Raw genomic sequence first — 13,077 nt, 5'->3', positions numbered from 1 at the left:
ATATATACATTGTACGTATATGTAATTTTGGTTTCGTACCAAAATTGATTGAAATTAATTTTGTATAAATTAAATCGGGACAATTATATATATATATATATATATATATATATATATATATATATATATATATATATATATATATATATATATATATATATATATATATATATATATATATATATTTTTTTTTTTTTTTTGTGTATCGATTTATTCACCAATATCCAACAATACATTCTATCACGTTCACAGGCCTAAAAGGAATAATATCTCATACTCAAAGTATTCAATCACTACAAGAGATGAAAAGAATACAAATATTATGAGATTACCCAAAATGATGCCTGGAACAAACAAGGTGACCTCTTCAAATATTTGATGAAGAAAAATAACCAAGAAGTTGGCAAACCTCACCACTCTTCTCTTCTCTCTGTCTGCCGAACATAATAATGAAAGATGAAGCAAAAAATGTTTCGCAGCACGCTGGTCGTCTCGGATCCTCTTCTGCTGCAACATATATATTGTTGGAGAATAAAACAATAAGGAATCTTTATTTCCTTAACGAAAACAACTCAACTTCTAATAATAAGGAAACTTTCCTTACACCATTCTGCCGCCTCACTCATTCCATAAATCATCCATATATTCCTAAATCCTAATTAAATATTATTATATTATATAAATATAATAATAATAATTAGGGCTCAATATGAGAAGAAGTCCAACAAAATATAGTGGATACCACAGGGCTTGGTCCAAACTGGGCTATTTACCACATAGGAGGGAAGCCCAACCCAACAAATCTCCCCCTCCCGACTATGTGGAAGATATCGCCATCCCGGCGATAGAGCAACAATCCTCAAACTTCCCTCTCGGCAATGCTTTAGTCATCATGTCAGACCCATTATCATCAGTATGAATCTTTTCAAGTTCAAGCATCTTGCACTCCAAGATATCTCTAATCCAATGATATCTCGTGTCAATATGTTTTGACCTGTAATGGAATGTGGAGTTCTTTGCAAGATGAACTGCACTTTGACTATCACAATAGAGCACATACCTGTCTTGAACAAACCCGAGCTCCTGAACAAACTTCTTCATCCATAGCATTTCTTTACTGGCCTCAACAGATGCTCTGAACTCAGCTTCAGTGGTAGACAAAGCAACACACTTTTGCAATCTTGATTGCCATGAAACTGCTCCCCCTGCATAGGTAATTAGATAACCTGAAGTAGATTTCCTGGTGTCAATGTCCCCGGCCATATCTGAATCAGTGTACCCGGCAAGAATAGGTTTCTCTGTACCAAAATACAAACTCAGACTTGAAGTACCCCGAAGATATTTAAGAACCCACTTCACAGCATCCCAATGTTCTCTCCCTGGATTTGAGAGAAATCTGCTAACAACACCCATTGCATGAGCAATATCTGGTCTCGTACATACCATGGCATACATCAAACTACCAACAGCTGAAGAATAGGGAACTCTTTGCATTTCTTCATTCTCTTTCTCACTAGAGGCACATTGTTTCTTACTTAACTTGAAATGCATACCAAGAGGTGTATTCACTGGCTTAGCTAAATCTCTCAAGCACTTTCTCTATATACTTCTCTTGAGATAACCACAACTTCTTGTTTTGCCTGTCACGAATGATCTTCATTCCAAGAATTTGCTTTGCTGGTCCCATGTCCTTCATAGAAAATGACTTACTCAACTCTTGTTTCAACTGTTGAATTCTTGAAACATTGCGACCAACAATCAACATATCATCAACATAAAGCAACAATATAACAAAGTCATCATCAGAGAATCTGTTTACAAAAACACAGTGGTCTGAAGAAGTCTTCTTGTACCCATGCTTACTCATAACGGAAGTAAACTTTTTATATCACTGCCTCGGAGCTTGCTTCAATCCATACAAACTCTTCTTTAACCTGCAAACATAATCCTCTTTCCCTTTGACTTCGAATCCCTCAGGTTGCTCCATATATATCTCCTCATCCAAATCACCATGGAGAAAAGTTGTCTTTACATCCATCTGCTCAATTTCTAAATTCAAACGAGCTGCTAGACCCAACACAACTCTAATGAATGAAAATTTCACAACAGGAGAGAAAATTTCATCAAAATCAATACCTTTCTTCTGGCTAAAACCTTTCACCACCAGTCGAGCTTTGAATCGTGGAACTGAAGTGCCCTCTTCATGTTTCAATCTGTAGACCCACCTGTTCTTCAAAGCTTTCCTGTTCTTTGGTGTCCTTACCAACTCAAAGGTATCATTTGCATATAGGGAATTCATCTCATCCTGCATAGCCTCAAGCCATTGTCTCTTTTGCTCACTCTCCATAGCTTCTTCATAGAACTCAGGTTCTCCCCCATCAGTCAATAGCACATACTGACTGGAAGAGTAACGAGTAGTGGTCTCCGTTCCCTGTTAGACCTTCTAGGAGGATCAACTGGAACCTGTGAAGGAACTTCTTGTTCCTGGTGCACAACATCATCAACATGACCATCCACATCAGCTGTATCATCCTGATTGTCTAGTACAAGATCACCGTTTTAGCCATTCTCTTGAACCTCATCAGCATCATGTGTATCTTTGCTGGAAACTGGCTCACAGTCAACCAAACTTCCGCTATCTTGAGATTCTGGCTTTCTCACTTTGTCAACATCTTCAATGGTTTGATCTTCAAAGAACACTACATCACGACTTCTCACAAACTTCTTCTCAACTGGATCATACAACTTGTAGCCAAATTCATCAAGACCATAACCAATGAAAATGCACTGTCTAGTCTTCGAATCCAACTTAGATCTTTCATCTCTTGGGACATGCACAAATGCCTTACAACCGAAGACTCTGAGGTGATCATAAGAAACTTCCTTTCCACACCAAACCTTATCAGGAACTTCATTATTCAAAGCAATAACGGGAGATAAGTTGATAACATGAACAGCTGTGGAAACTGCCTCTGCCCAAAAAGAACTAGGCAACTTTGCGTCATCAAGCATACATCTGACTCTTTCCATAATTGTCCGATTCATCCTCTCTGCTAAGCCATTTAATTGAGGAGTTTTAGGAGGAGTTTTCTGATGTCTAATACCGTGCACTCTGCAATACTCATCAAATGGGCCACGGTACTCACCGCCATTATCAGTACGGATGCACTTCAATTTCTTCCCTGTCTGTCTCTCAACAAGGGCATGAAACTCTTTAAACACACCAAGCACATCACTTTTGTGCTTCAAAGTGTAAACCCAGAGTTTCCTAGAATAATCATCAATGAAGGTCACAAAGTAAGATGCACCTCCAAGTGATCTAACCTTCATTGGTCCACACACATCAGAATGTATCAACTCAAGTGGCTCCGGCTTCTTCAAAGGAGAATTGCTCATAAAAGAAACTCTTTTCTGTTTCCTTGCCAGGCAATGAACACATCTGTCCAATCTAGCTTCCTTTACTCCTGAAAGTTTCTTCTTCTTGGCAAGGTAATCAATCCCCTTCACACTCATGTGGCCAAGTCGTTTATGCCACAATTCGGATGCACATTCTTTTGCTGCCACATTCACTGAATCACCAAAACTAAAGCTTTGTAAAGAGTACAAGTTAGAAGACTTGTTACCTCGTGCAATAACCAGCGAGCCTTTAGTGATTTTCCAATGTCCATCACCAAAGAAACAACAGAAACCATCATCATCGAGTTTTCCTGTAGAAATGAGATTCAGTCTGATACTCGATGCATGCTTTACATTTTTAAGTTCCAGCTTTGTGCCATTGCTGATCTCAAGACAAACTGTACCGGTACCAATCACCTTCACCTGACCATCATCACCCATTCTTAGCTCTCCAAAGTCACCTGGAGTATATGAAGTAAAGAATTCCTTCCTTGGTGTAACATGGTAAGATGCGCCTGAATCTACAATCCAAGTTGTCTCATGGCATGCAACGTTGACGGCGTTCTCATCACAAGCAAGAAGCAAATCTGCTCTAACTATTGCAACCTGGTTCTCTGTGTGATCATCTTTCTTGTCTTGCTTCTGTTCCCTTTTCAACTTGAAGCAATTTTTCTTGATGTGAGCCTTCTTGCCACAATGATAACATTCAACATCCTTGTGCCATGACCTTGACTTACTTCTGCTTTTATCTCTACCCTTCTGACCCCTTTGTTTGTTTCTCTCCCTATCATTTGTAACCAAAATATCTGACTGAGAAGTGGAGGTGTTTTGAGATCTTCTTCTTGACTCTTCATTCAAGATACCACTCTTGACATACTCCATGGTCACAACACCGTTAGGAGCAGAATTAGTCAAAGAAACCCGAAGTGTTTCCCAAGAATCTCATCCTCAAACAACCAAAGACCAAGTACCTCATCCTCAAATTTGATGCCCATGCTAGACAACTGATCAAGAACACCCTGGAAATCATTAACATGATCATTGATCAATGTACCTTCCTTGAATCTTAGATTCATCAATTGTTTTAGCAAAAACAATTTGTTATTGCCTGTCTTGGAAGCATACAGGGTCTCAAGTTTATCCCACAGGCTTCTGGCATGTGTCTCGTTGATAATGTGATTCATAACATTATCTTCAACCCATTGGCAAATATAACCACAAACTTGTTGGTGCTCAAAGTCCCACTCTTCGTCTGACATGCTTTCTGGCTTTACAGTTGCAAACACAGGTAGATGTAATTTCTTCACAAACAGAAGATCCTTTATCATGCCCTTCCAAATGTGATAATTTCTACCATTCAATCGTACCATATTACTCATATTTGTCTCCATGTCAAATGTACCCAATCAACAACCAGGGCTCTGATACCACTTTGTTGGGAAAATCCCACTTCCTGCGACAATGAAAAATCACAGAACCGACAAGAGCACAAACACAAGATGATACACAATAGCCAAAAATAAATAACAATGCAAGGACACAAGATTTACGTCGAAAACCCCAAAACCACGGGGAAAAACCACGGGACCAACACCAACCAAATAATACACTATAATAAATCTTGGGTACAAAGTTTCAGGCTACCACACGAGCCAAACATCCAACAATCATCAAATACAACAATTCTAGGCCAAATACATTCATCACGTTCACAGGCCTAAAAGGAATAATATCTCATACTCAAAGTATTCAATCACTACAAGAGATGAAAAGAATACAAATATTATGAGATTACCCAAAATGATGCCTGGAACAAACAAGGTGACCTCTTCAAATATTTGATGAAGAAAAATACCCAAGAAGTTGGCAAACCTCACCACTCTTCTCCTCTCTCTGTCTACCGAACATAATAATGAAAGATGAAGCAAAAAAGGTTTCGAAGCACGCTGGTCGTCTCGGATCCTCTTCTGCCGCAACATATATATTGTTGGAGAATAAAACAATAAGGAATCTTTATTTACTTAACCAAAACAACTCAACTTCTAATAATAAGGAAACGTTTCTTACACCATTCTGCCGCCTCACTCATTCCATAAATCATCCATATATTCCTAAATCCTAATTAAATATTATTATATTATATAAATATAATAATAATAATTAGGGCTCAATATGAGAAGAAGTCCAACAAAATATAGTGGATACCACAGGGCTTGGTCCAAACTGGACTATTTACCACATAGGAGGGAAGCCCAACCCAACAACAGCCACCCCAAACCACAAAACACAACCATTGTGAAGCCACCCCCAATAGTCACCACCTCGGCTAAAACCAACCTAGTCCCTCTCCCCTCTGGCATGATCGTCCATATGGCGGATATATAAGCAACCGCCATGAACATGGTCGAAGCCCACAATACTTTATGCGTAGTCACCATCAAACTCATCATGGATTTTCTCTTGAAAGGTATGATGCTAACGTGGACGTTGACGATCCCGAGGGAGAGGAATAGGGCAACGATGTTACATATCAGGAACACCTTGAAGTCGGTTGCATGTCCCCGAAGTGCTTTTCCTGTCTCCTGGTTGAACCCGCCAGGCGGGTTTACCCCGGCGGCAAATGTAACGGTGGCGATCAAAACCGCTGTTGGAGATAATAAACCACAATCGATTTAATATCCGTAAAATAATATTTATATATATACACACGAAATAGATATAAAATATTTTTAGATATATATCCGAAATATATATATATACACACAAATATATATAAAACGGACCCAACGGTTATATATACATGTATATCTACGAAAAAGATATACCAATATATATCAACCAAAAAAAAATATAATCCTTAGATTATAATTCCAAAACAACAAGAAAGAATGGATTTTTACTTAGAGCATAATCCAAAACAAGAAAGAAGAAGAAAGAAAGAAATGTACGAGTTAGGCAACGTGCCTATCTTTCCTTAAAACCTTATTTGCCACCTCCAAAAAGTGCTAGGAGCATTGTGGCCTAGGTTTCCCAGGATAAAACGTACAACGGTTCGACGTTTGAGCACCCAAACGAACGAACCCGGCGAACTAGAGCACGGGCATAACACAATAGCTAGAAAGAAGTAGGAGTAGAGTTTTGAGAAGAAAATGTGCTTATCTTTGTGTGTTGTGTCTCTCTTGTTCTTCCCTCACGTTCACTTCCTTTCTAACATTGTGTTTAAAAAGGTTGCTCCCACCACATCTTTATATAGGAGATTGGTACTAAATAGCATCATCATGACTCATTAACCAACATAAATTCAATTTAAAAATTGAATTATAACGTTTGAAACAATCGTACTTATTATCGAAATAATATCAACGGTCACGAACTTAATATCCGATTAATTCGTATCGACCATAACGACCTGGTTCAAAAATATCTGAGTGACCGAGAAGTCCGTACAAACCCGAAAGTTTAACACCGAAACGGTGCAGCACGAATCAATGCATAAAGCACCAACTCGTGCTGCACACGAATCTAAGAGCCACGAAAGAAGCACGAAACTTAAGTTTTGAAGTCCATGCAACTTTCGTCCATGCATGTTCCAATTTTCGTCCATGTATGTTCCAACTTTCGTCCATGCATATGCCAACTTTCGTCCATGTAACTTTCAAAGCTTAATTAAGCTCTTAAGTTAATTAACATACTTAAGCTTTCAAAACAAAGCTTAACTACAATTTAGCTAACTTTCGTACAGGACCGAAAGCAGTGGCACGAAATGGGCTAAAACTCAATTCCCATTTATTAAGCTTTCGTACTTTGGACTTCTCCTAAATAGGTTTATTTTGAGAATCAATTTCTCATTCACCTATTACCCATTTTGAGCGTACATTATATCAAATTCTTCGTCTCACTACGAAGAACCCAAATCCACATTGACCCGACCCAAATCGGAAATGGATCCCGCATATATTTGTACCACAAAATAATCACTCAAAATATCATTTTAATGCTATTTTTCCAACAATCCCCCACATGAATGAAAAATGATTTTCAGGTTATTTTGAAATTGGAAACAACTGTGTTTAACGGTCGATCCCTGCATAGGATAGGTAGGGATCACTACACCCTTTGAACCTTCCCTTGTGAAGACATGTTTACTCTACTGGCTGTACGGTAGAACGCAATATCTTTGAACCGACTGCCGTTTGTGTAGACGATGACATATCTCACACAGGAATCTCCCAACCATGCTCTGTTCTCATGAGTGTGCCCATTTTGGTCGTGGGTCACCGTCCTGGTTCTGCAAGAGTTTGTGAAGAATTGTGTCCATCAATTCTCCTTTGAAGCGACCCTCACTTCTCTCTCACATAGGTGATTCTTTTCCGAGTATCCCGCATACTCACACATGTCAACCGACATTCGAATCATTAAAGCATCAACATGCTAACCTTGCGCGGGAGTCACTGTTTCTAACGAGGAGTGGTAGGGAGTCCGAGACCCCCACAGTGACACGCTCCGTTCCATAGTTTAGTTATCCCATTGAACCTAGGTACTAGCTAGGTTGGGTGTCCACTATAGAACTTTTAGTCTAAGGGCTTTAGACCCATTCCTCGTTCCAATTTCTCCACAACCATTTGCTTACCCTCGGGTTAGCGAGTTAGCGGCCGCTACGTTATCTTTTGACATCACGTAGTCAATAGAGATAACCCCCGTTGTGAGAAATTGTTTAACGGTATTATATCTACGACTTATAAGTCTAGACTTACCATTCCACATTTAACTCTGTACTTAACCAATTTTGGCTTGACTATCGCAATGCACACAAATTAGAAGTACGAGTTCACCACTAGGAACATTCTCGAAATAATGGCATAGCCATTCGGCCTACTCGCTCGCGACACGAGTGTAAGGCTCTCAGCTTTGATCCCGTCGGATCTTAGCTATCACAAATTCATTTCGAGAATTTCCGTCCAACCGACTGCACTGGCCTACGTAAGGACGTAGCCTTTAATGGACTTAGTGTCCTTTGACATCCGTGCTATACTTTCCAAGTACGGCTAGATATCCCACGTAGTGCAGTCCAAAGTCACAAGCATACATAAGTATCTCATAACTTCCATTATTGCCTACTAGTGCGTAACACTAAGGTTACTCGTATGTCTACCGAGTTCGTTAACCGCAAAGGCAATGTCCGGCCTAGTACAACCCATTGGATACAATTAAACTACCAATAATCTGAATGTATTCTCCATGAGAAGTACAATACTCGTGATTATTGGCTAGTTGTACGTTAGTATCTAACGGTGTCCAAGCCACTTGATTAACATCCTTTGTAAGGATTTAATCAACACAATGAGATTGGCTTAACACGAGACCATACGGTCTTCTCACAATTTTAATCTCAAGGATTAAATCTGCCAAGCCCACACCTTTGATCGTATGTCAAATCTCAAATTTAACATGCTCTCGGTAGAATTGATCATGTGATCGTTACTACCCACGTTGAGTTTATCGTGTATAGACAAATAGTGATAACCTCGTCTATCGTACGCATTACGTAGACATTTATCACATTTGTTTATACTAAACTCGTGACACATCATTGTATGATAAAACCTTACATGCCAAGTACTAAGGCAATTGTTTCTTCAAACCAAACAATGATCTTACCAGTTACACACTTTCTTTCCATAGCGCGGAACCACGAAACCCTTGGGTTGTTCCATGTCTATTAAGAAAGCGATACATCCATTTCGATAAACTTCCAAGTCTCGCTAAACAGCTCTTGGGAAGTATCATCCTAATGGATTTCATTCTCATCACAAGAGAATATATATTGAAGTAACTGTGGGACTCGTGTTGCATGTAATATAAACTTACAAGCTCGGCCATTTTACTTCGATATAACCAACCGGTTTTATCTTCCGACTAGTGATCCACTTAGGATCCCGAGATTTTACAACCCAGATGAAGAACAACCAGTTCCAAGTATGATTCTTTAAGATAGAATCTACTTCACCTCGGTAGCCTCTCCCGTGTTGGTCCATCTGTAGAAGTCACCACTTCTACATACGTTCGAGGCTCGTTTTCTAATAACCATGTCAGAAAATCCAATTTCTTTTCTAGTAGACAAGTTAGATTGTGCGCATCACACTCTAACATGTACGTCATAAAATATGGACCAAAGGATTTTTCAATCCTAGCTCTCTTACTACGTCTAGCTTTGAGCTCGGGTTCTCTTTCACACCCTTCAACCATAGCTACGCCGAAAGTTCCTTTCAACGTGCTAGGTCCTTTATTGATCCTTCACAAAAATACATCTTCCAAGAACGATGAATTTCTTAAATCAATCTTTCGTGTTCTTATGTACATCCAAACTCTTGGACTCGTGTACTAAGAACCAATACACACCTTTGGCAAGACACCCCCACATTTCGGGCATTAGTAGGAAAGCTTCCTACGTATCCACAATTCGTAAGAATTTCATGTGGGCAACCTTATTTAAAAGGTATTTACTTGTCCAAAGTATTGTCTCACCCCTCATACTTTGAGGTAGACCCGAACTTATCAACGTCTTGATATTTTATGTTCGGCAACAACGTTCGATTGAGGTGAATACCGTACCGTACGCTCGAGTACGACACTAACGCTTGCGCTGAAATCACCAATAGGTGTTTTTTTTTTCCACCACATCGATTGTTCATAACCGCATTAATCCACGATTAATTTGGTTTTTTCTCTTTTTATTCTTTAAAGAATAAACATGTGTTACACGCTAACACATCTCGTAGGTGCTAACAGATTAGCCCTCACGAATCCATTCGGTTTTGACCGAAAGGCCACAAACCCGAATCAGTGCTTCCGAAATTGAAGCACGAATCAGTGCTTAGTAGTGAAGCACGAAACATGCTATACTAAGCACGAATCATTGCTTCTAAACTAACGCATCGATTCCAAAGCAATCTCTATTGCTTTAAATTATAAACTCACAACAACCTTTCGTTGCTTAATTTATAATTACAGTGCTACCTGGTACTAGGATTATTAGTTAATTACACAATTAACTAAACTTCCTTTCGTGTTAATCACAAAGCACTTTTACAACGCTAAATTTAATTAGCCACATACTATACGAAAGGTTTAACCTAAGTAGATTAGCATTATGACCAATCATAATCTAGCACCTTTATTGCTATTACTAAAACACCAAATGCTTAAGTTTTCAACACCTAAAGGTGCAGCCACCAAGTGGCCGAAAGTGCCTAATGTTACAGTGTTTTAATTTGCACTTCCAAGTGCCAAATTAAATTGCACTTTCCATTAGTGCTACAAAAGCACTATTCACCAAAACATAATTTGTCTCAAATTAAATATACTAGTATAATTTAGAATTTTTGATCAAGTTAATTATAACACAATTAACGAGAACAAGTCAACCAAATTTTCCAACTAGTTGAATCAAACTCATATAATCGTTCTTAGAATATTATTAAAAATATTCAACACTTGAGCTGTGACGCTCACGATTATATAGTTATCCCAATTTTTGACAAATTGATTCTTGAAATCCGTATCGTTCTACATGAACCTGAACCGAAGTTCGTTACGGGATCTCAACATGTAACACGCTTGTTACATTTCGTTCCGGCCGTTAAGCCATTTTAGCATTTTCCACATAATGCTCCATGATGCATTACGCACCCGTATTGAATCTTTTATATATTGAAAATATTACACAAGAATATTTCAAAATATACAAAGTTCAATACCCACAAATGGAACAATTCATTTTATTCAACAATAAAATGTATCACAATGATACTACAACATTTATTCAAAATAAATAAATAGGAAAATTACATTGGAAATTAATTTCCATTATTCGTAGTAATCCTTCAACCCGTGTGCCTTGTTCCATTTTCCAACCGTCCACTCCACGAAGGGTGGTCCATAGCGCACATCGGGGGTACCTATGGTTGTGACCTCACTCGTTCAACCATCCACATGTTTTAAACATAGCGAAGTTGTCCTCAACCTTCTCACCAGGATGACGGTTCGCTTCATAGTGGCATTTTTCCTTCTTCTCGTAATCTTCTTGAAAGCTAAGCTTCCGCTTAAGTTTCCTTTGATTACGGTTGAAGTCATTGGTCACACTACAATAGTCCTCAGACCATGTAGTTATTACACCATCATAGGATCCTTCGTGGCTTTTAGCCGATCCACTAGACAACACAATAGGTACCAATTGTGTGCCATTAGCCACAGGTCTACCGGATCGTGAACCAAAGTTCTCCGGAGCACCATCGTGTGTTTTAGCAACTCCTATGGAAATAACATTTCCAACGTTGCTGCCATCAACTGGCATCACGGAATGTGCAACATCGTTGCCTTTCCGATCATTTGAATGTGCACCTCCGGCAACATTCACGGATCCAACACTTTTGGAATCCACCGACTTGTTCATTATCAAACAAATAAGGTTTTAAGATTGTTGGAGATAATGAACCACAATCGATTTAATATCCGTAAAATAATATTTATATATATACACACGAAATATATATAAAATATTATTAGATATATATCCGAAATATATATATACACACAAATATATATAAAACGGACCCAACGGTTATATATACATGTATATCTACGAAAAAGATATACCAATATATATCAACCAAAAAAAATATATAATCCTTAGATTATAATTCCAAAACAACAAGAAAGAACGGATTTTTGCTTAGAGCATAATCCAAAACAAGAAAGAAGAAGAAAGAAAGAAATGTACAAGTTAGGCAAAGTGCCTGTCTTTCCTTAAAACCTTATTTGCCACCTCCCAAAAGTGCTAGGAGCGTTGTGACCTAGGTTTCCCAGGATAAAACGTACAACGGTTCGACGTTTGAGCACCCAAACGAACGAACCCGGCGAACTAGAGCACGGGCAAAACACAGTAGCTAGAAAGAAGTAGGAGTAGAGTTTTGAGAAGAAAATGTGCTTATCTTTGTGTGTTGTGTCTCTCTTGTTCTTCCCTCACGTTCACTTCCTTTCTAACATTGTGTTTAAAAAGGTTGCTCCCACCACATCTTTATATAGGAGATTGGTACTAAATAGCATCATCATGACCCATTAACCAACATAAATTCAATTTAAAAATTGAATTATAACGTTTGAAACGGTCGTACTTATTATCGAAATAATATCAACGGTCACGAACTTAATATCCGATTAATTCGTATCGACCATAACGACCTGGTTCAAAAATATCTGAGTGACCGAGAAGTCCGTACAAACCCGAAAGTTTAACACCGAAACGGTGCAGCACGAATCAATGCATAAAGCACCAACTCGTGCTGCACACGAATCTAAGAGCCACGAAAGAAGCACGAGACTTAAGTTTTGAAGTCCATGCAACTTTCGTCCATGCATGTTCCAATTTTCGTCCATGTATGTTCCAACTTTCGTCCATGCATATGCCAACTTTCGTCCATGTAACTTTCAAAGCTTAATTAAGCTCTTAAGTTAATTAACATACTTAAGCTTTCAAAACAAAGCTTAACTACAATTTAGCTAACTTTCGTACAGGACCGAAAGCAGTGGCACGAAATGGGCTAAAACTCAATTCCCATTTATTAAGCTTTCGTACTTTGGACTTCTCCTAAATAGGTTTATTTTGAGAATCAATTTCTCATT

Source organism: Ipomoea nil, unplaced genomic scaffold, assembly GCF_001879475.1.
Source record: "Ipomoea nil cultivar Tokyo-kokei standard unplaced genomic scaffold, Asagao_1.1 scaffold0642, whole genome shotgun sequence".
NCBI classification, from domain to species: domain Eukaryota; kingdom Viridiplantae; phylum Streptophyta; class Magnoliopsida; order Solanales; family Convolvulaceae; genus Ipomoea; species Ipomoea nil.
The sequence above is the reverse complement of the archived record's forward strand: the minus strand, read 5'-3'. Positions refer to the sequence as shown.